General features: G+C 30.4%; 1 long non-coding RNA gene across 1 annotated transcript; it reads right to left on the minus strand.

Annotated features, from left to right (window-relative positions):
- Positions 1-358: 358 nt before the first annotated feature.
- LOC131600344 (uncharacterized) lies at positions 359-1,610 on the minus strand. Its single transcript, XR_009283104.1, has 2 exons — positions 1,213-1,610; positions 359-630 (listed from the first exon to the last, which is right to left on the minus strand). It is a non-coding gene; the product is annotated as an uncharacterized LOC131600344 (long non-coding RNA).
- Between the last annotated feature and the right edge of the window lie 5,701 nt (positions 1,611-7,311).

The raw sequence follows: 7,311 nt of genomic DNA on the forward strand, positions 1-7,311 counted from the left end.
TTCGTGAAGTTCATTGGCCCAGTCGATTTGTTAATCTCGTCACATCTAAGTTGTGATCGACTTTTGCACCTTACATATTTGATTTTTTTTTTGTATCATGTGTTGATTAAGTTAATAGTCAAGTTGGTTATTATTGAAATAAATATTTCTTTTAATAATTAAATTCATTATTAACTAAATTAGCACTTTGTAAATAACATTAATTTCTTTTTTTATCTTTTAATTAAAGTTGCATCCAAAGCAAGCTTTTTATTTATTTTTACATTATAGTACAAATTATGTTTTGTTTTTCTTTTTTAATAATAGTTATATTTTAAATTTTATTATTATTATTATTATTTTGATTGGCAATAGAATATGCAAAAAGGCTTTGTGTGTTTTGGCCCAATTTATTCTCTTCTATAAGGTCCATTTACATTTTTTTTTTACACTAAAAGAAAACAAAAAATAATAACATATTTTGTCTTCACTTCTTGCTCTATCCCACGCCTCTGCCTTCACCAACAGCACTCTGCATATTTGTACCATCATTTGTCAAGCCTGCCCTGAACCAACACTACACTCCAAAAACTCTGCACCCTTGCTGCACACAGCATGCCAAACATTGCATAGAAATGGTAGAACAAATCCCTGCATCAAGAAGATATCAAAATCAGTAGCTATAATAGTTCAAATCCTCACCAAACTTTCCCCCCAAAACCATCTCAATTCTTCTATAAAAAAACAACTCAGTAACACCATAAAGTGGGGGGCGATTCAGTAAAGGGGCAGCGACGATTACCACCAAAACCTTCTGCACTTCAAACACCTTGAACCTCTCCTTCAGTCACTCTACAAACCTCACAACAATAACAGAACCTTCAACCATACTTAAACCTTCACTAGAACTCCCTTCACAAACTTCACAAACCTTTCACACCTTCAATTTCACTCACATTCATAACCGCCTTCGTTAACCTCACTACACATCAATATTCACCCTCAACACCGACGCATACATTCATACATCACCGTACTCATACAATCAACGAAACCTTTTATATCCTTAAATCACTCAACCGCACCTAAAACCACAACCCAACAACCTCACCATACTCACAAAGAAGCAGAACAACAGAGCAAATCGCAAAATAGAGGCCATAAACTAAATATCAGAAGAAGAAGACAAAAAGAAAACTGAATCAAAACCATAAAGAAATCAGAGTAACATACCTTCTTTTTTCATTCGCCTTCATCGTATTTTGTTGTGCTCTTTATCTCCACTTCCATTTTGTTCTTCGTATTTGATTGTCTTCTTTATTTCTGCATTTTAATTCCCGGTTGTATCTTGTAATCTCCACTGAATATATTGAAATCATGGGGTATTGGTTTATTTGGGATTAGATTCTCTGTTGATATGTTTGTTTGTGTTTGAGTTTGAACCGTGAACGCATCACGAGAGAAACGAGAAATTGGAGAGCAGAGTCTGAGATCGAGCGAGAGAGGTGAGATCGAGAAGGATTTTATGGTGTCATTGTTGTTCATGTCGACCAAAAGCAGAGTGAGTGAAGACGAGAGAGATGAAACTCTCACCCTGAAAACGAAGGAGAAGAGTCGAGTATGAGAAGAGAGGCGCTGGATTTGCCTCTAGGGTTTCTTAACCCGTTTCTATCTTACAAACCGGGTATTTTAAACCGGATCCAGCCCATTGTTTTTTTTAATTTATTATTTCTGTTTTTTTTATATCCCCTATACCCTCATTCCAAGTTTTACACCCCACTGGTCCATCATTCTTTTTTTTAGTTTTTATAAATGGTTTTCTTTATTCAAGAAAATGAATGAATCTTTTTTAAAGTTTTATTTATATAATACTAAAATCACAAAAAATGTTTATTATTTGTTTTATGTTACTATATTTATTAAAAGACAAAAATAAAATACGTATTCTTTTCTACATATAGAATTTCTTTCTAAATATTTTCAAAATGATTTAAAAAAATATCTTTTACTCGAATCGAATTTTGAGTTTCAAATGGAAAGAAGAGTTTGTACGTACTTGTACAATTTGTTCTTTAAACATTTAGGCGATGGCCGTTAAGCCATTGTTTGGATGTTTATACTCCATTAAAAACCTCCATAAAACTCGATTTAATTCACCTTGTTTTACAAAATGCATTCTTTTTAACATTCAAATCATTTTATCTATAATGGAAAGAAGAGTTTGTACGTACTTGTACAATTTGTTCTTTAAACATTTAGGCGATGGCCGTTAAGCCATTGTTCGAATGTTTAAACTCCATTAAAGACTTTATAAAAATCAATTTAACAAACACTCTTTCAAGTATCTTAAGCGATGGCCGTTAAGCTTTTGTTTAAATACTTGGATCCAATTAAATGTCTTTCAACTCATCAAATCATCTTCATCACCTACGAGGAGGTTGTACGTACTTATACAATTTTCTCTTTCAAACATTTGGGCGATGGCCGTTAAGCTTTTGTTTAAATGTTTGATTTCTCTTAACAAACAAACTTTCAATTCATTCACACCCTTTTACATTCTAAAACACTTTTTTTTCATAAAACGAGACACTTAGTCAAAATTCAAATGCAATTATACTTCCACATGTGAAGCACGAATGTTTTCCACTCGAATGCGATGATGGCCAAAATCCTGTTTTAACTGCGATTTAGTCATCCATTCTTTAGTGATGCAAACAATCTATTATCCATGTGCGCATAGTATTGTTTGAATGCGATCGAGTACCTCTCGCTAAAATCAACCAACAAATTCGGCGTTTTAGCCCGAACTACGATTGCTCTGACTTTCCCATTGCACTAGGGAATACGTAGGCACAAGATACAAATGTCTTGGCGAGCACAATAATAAAAAAACCTTTTTTTGTCCCTTTCTTTTTTTCCAACCTAATAAATAAACGCAAGTAGATAATAAGCTAACAATTAATCACAAGAATAACTAAATGGGTCCCATCGAGTACGATGGAGGTGAGGGGTGCTAATACCTTCCCCTTGCTTAACCGACTCCCGAACCTAATTTTGGTTACGACGACCACCTTATCCATCATTTCTTTTTATTTGTGGGTTTTATCGATATTTTCCCTTTCCTTTTGGAATAAATAAAGTTCGGTGGCGACTCTGTTGTACTTCGAGCGCGCGATAAACGCTCGAGTCACATTTTTACCGCTACAGTAACTGTTTCTTAACTTCTTATATGGCTTCTTTTGTGGCATATATTTGAAAACAAATTCATTTATCTTAAGGGTGTTTCGTAGTTTCAAAAGATTGAATTTTACCTCTTAATCTTGCACTCTAGAATTCACCTATCCATGTTCGACGTCGATCATCATTCGAGTCATTTTCATGAAAAGTCTTCCTACAATAAGAGGGACTTTGTGATATTCTTCAATATCCATCACTACGAAATTTACTGGGAACAAGAATTTGTCCACTCTTACCAATACATCTTTTGCAATATCAGAGGGTTGCTTTACATATTTGTCGTCTAGCTAGAAAGTCATTTTTGTCCTTTTTTATTCGAGATCGCCAATTTTTTTAATAACTGACAAGGAGATCAGATTGATGGTATCGACCAAGTCAACTAGTGATTTTCCTACATTAACATTGCCTATAATGACAAACAAAGTAACTCTACCTGGATCATGATTCTCCATTAATATTTATTAAAAGAAATAAAAAAACTATTATTCCCCCAATAATCTTGTTTACAAGCCGTGCTAAGTTAAGGTTAGGGATGACAATGGGTCGGATCGAGTGCGGATTTCACACTATCCAATCTCGCATCCGAAATCGGCACTCGAACCCAAACCTAAATTCAAAGATTGTTTGGGTGGCAAAATAACACTCACGTCCACACCTATTGGGTTCGTGTTTTTTCACCCAAACCCGGAGCAAAATACATAAAATACATTTTTCTTACAATTCTCCATATATATATATATATATATATATATAAACAAATGTGATTTTGGGTTTCGAGTGCGGGTTTCACACTACCCAAACTCGCACCCGAAATATCGGATGACATCCGAACTTGAACCCAAACTCAATCAACTCGAATTTTCACCCATTAACTCAAATTTGGATGTGGAGGGACTCCGCGGATTTTGGTATGCTTGTCATCCCTAACTAAGGCATCTAAAATCACCCTCTCAAAAGGGATAAAGAATCATAATAAATCTAAATTAATAAAGATGTATAAGTATACAATAGAGACAAAAACAATTGCCGAAAATAAAGAATAGTATTAATTACCGGAATCATTTTGTAACAAGCACTTAAACAAACAAATTGTTAATGGGTATTTTAGATTGATGGAATACGATGGAATGAAGCATAATGGAATAGAATAAAGTTGTGTTCCATCGTTTGAATTGATTAAAAACGAATGAAATAGAGCGGTAACGGATGGAATGCTTTCCATCATTTTTTATATCCTCCGATTTAGGCGGAATAATAAAATTACTCTATTCCATCAAGACATATCCAAACAATGGAATAACATCTTTATTCTATTACGCTCCGTTCCGCTCAGTTCTATCCTCCTCCGCTCCCTTATTTTTTATGTATCCAAAGATGTGGAATTGATTTCCTAATAATTTTAAGGTGTTTGATTGTATAATTTTAAGGTGTACAATTTAATTGATTTTTTTCTGGAATTATTCTAATTTTATATTTAAATATAATTTTTATATTAAAATTTATTATTTAATTAATTTTTATAAAAATCTATTCAAAATATAAATCAATTTATCTAAAACTCATTTTTAAATAATTCAATAGCAGTTGAATTAGATGTTCCTCTTAATCATAGATTTTGAATTTGAATTCACGGCTTAAGAGATTAATTTAATTGCGCACGAAAAATATTTAATTTAATATTTATTTTTAAATAAAATCAATTTTATAAAATAATTCATTCAAAATCAATTATTTTCCCAAAATCAAACACATGCCAAACCAATCTAAATTGGCAACTCAAATTAAAATTTATGAGCATTATATATAATTATTTAATTCAAACCTAATTCTTTTTATCTATTAGTTTGGTGACTGAAATTTTACCTTTTAAAAATACTCAAAAGCATTTAGAAAATATGGCGGGATCTCTTTCGGCTAAGATGATGGAATTTCTTCCAGATTAATTAGAGGTCTTGACTTTGAATTCAGCCATATACATGCAGATGATAAAGTAGTGTTAAATCTTTTAGATAGAGTTTGTCATCTATTATAATCCTACAAAGTTTAAAGGATTAATTTCTACCGTTGCAGGCAAAAGATTTATACTTTGAAAAAATGAATAAATAGATATTACTGATTCAAATGGATACTCGGGTATTCGGATGTACCTACACATAGATGAATTAAATATTACATGGATTGAAATAATTTTTTTTTATCAACACTTTCTATGTTACTCTCTTTTATTTGATGAAATTTATATGATTTCCACCACTTTACTATAACATATTTCAAAAAAGGTGGAATAAAAATGTCTTCAAATCACAGTTAGTAAGTGGTGGATGTTGCATGACTTTATTATTTATAAGTTTATCATTTAATTTTAGATATATATATATATATATATATATATATATATATATATATATATATATATATATATATATATAATAATTAATTATTGCAAAATGTAAAATATTTAAATGAATTTCAGTTATTTAGTCTTCACAACTGTTTATAGATGATATTTTGGTTTAGCAAAATATGAATTCATTTTTAAATAAAAATAAATAAATTCATTTTTTTTATATACAATTTATTTCAATTGATAAAAAGATTGCAAAATAAAAATTGATTAATAGATTTGAGTTTGAATTCACAGTTTCAGAATTTGATTGTCATAATTCTCTTTGAAACTAAATTAAATAAATAAAACACTTTTATAATCATTTCGAGATCGCGAGTTCGAATTTTTTTGCCCTAACTATTTATTTTATGTTGATATGTGTTAGTTCAGACATTTATTTATATTTTCTTATGGTGTAAACAATTTACAGTAGTACTATTTGTATTTTCTTATGATGTAAACAATTTATAGTAGTACTAGTAACAGACATTTGTATTTTCTCATACATGATCATAAATAAATTATTGATTGGTTTACAAGCTAGACATTTGTTTATTATAGATGATATTAAGAGTTGTGTGTTTACAAGCTAGACAATTGAAGATCAATTAACCAATGCTAGGGATCTAAAAGCATAATAAATCTAAATTAACAAGAAGTATTATACAATAAGAGACAAAAAAATTACTAAAATTAAAAGAGAGTATTAATTACAGGAATCATTTTGTAACAAGCACTAAAACAGACAAATTGTCTATCTTGGATACCTCAATATTTCATATGTTTCCGAAACTAGTTTAGAGCTAAGATAATTTGTGGAATAAAGCTAAGACCTAGACGCAAACAAGATTCCTGTCTTCCAAGGCAAAATAGGATTGTGGGAGTTTAATTTTCTGAGGCAAACGTCAAACTAGCTTGTATATATTTCTTTCCTACAAGAAAAGTTTAATATTGGTGGAAGTCTGAATTGATAAATTTGTTTTTGGTTTATGTAATTTTTGTTGTTGTATAAGAGAGTTTATGGAGAGAGATGTAGAGAGATGTAGAGAGAACTCATAGGATTAAGTATTTTATAAATTTTGATTATATTTGAATGTAATCTAAATTTTAAACAATACTTTTAAACACTTTAAAGTGTAATTTATAAATTGAGAGAGAGGATGAGAGGTTGAATCATAAATATGATAGAAAATAAGATATGGTTTTACGAGTTAGGAAATATATAGATATTTTTGAACTCTAAATTATTAATTGGCACGTGATATAATGAGAAGAGAAATTGTAGAGATATGTTTATCATGATCTTATTTGTTATGTTTTATATGTGGTTAGAGAGTTGCAAAACTCACGGAGAACTTCAAGAAACCATTCAAAAATAAATATAGTCAAAATGATTAAAGGAGGTGAATGATAAAATGCATTCATTGATGAAGAATCATACTTGAGAACTTGTGAGACTACCTAAAAAATAAATAATGGTTGGATGTAAGTGGAACTTCAAGAAGAAGGATGTTATTCAAGGAATTGAAGAACTAAGGTTTAAAGTAAGGCTTGTTGCAAAGAGGTTTACTCAGATTAAGGGAATTTAACACAATTAAATCTTTTCACATGTGATAAAATAATATTATATGTGGGTACATATGGAAATTATGAATTAATATGATCTTGAGTTAATGTCAAAAAGAATTTCTTGCATGGAGACCTTGAAG

The sequence above is a fragment of the Vicia villosa genome, linkage group LG4 (genome assembly GCF_029867415.1).
Source record: "Vicia villosa cultivar HV-30 ecotype Madison, WI linkage group LG4, Vvil1.0, whole genome shotgun sequence".
In the NCBI taxonomy this organism is placed as follows: Eukaryota; Viridiplantae; Streptophyta; class Magnoliopsida; order Fabales; family Fabaceae; genus Vicia; species Vicia villosa.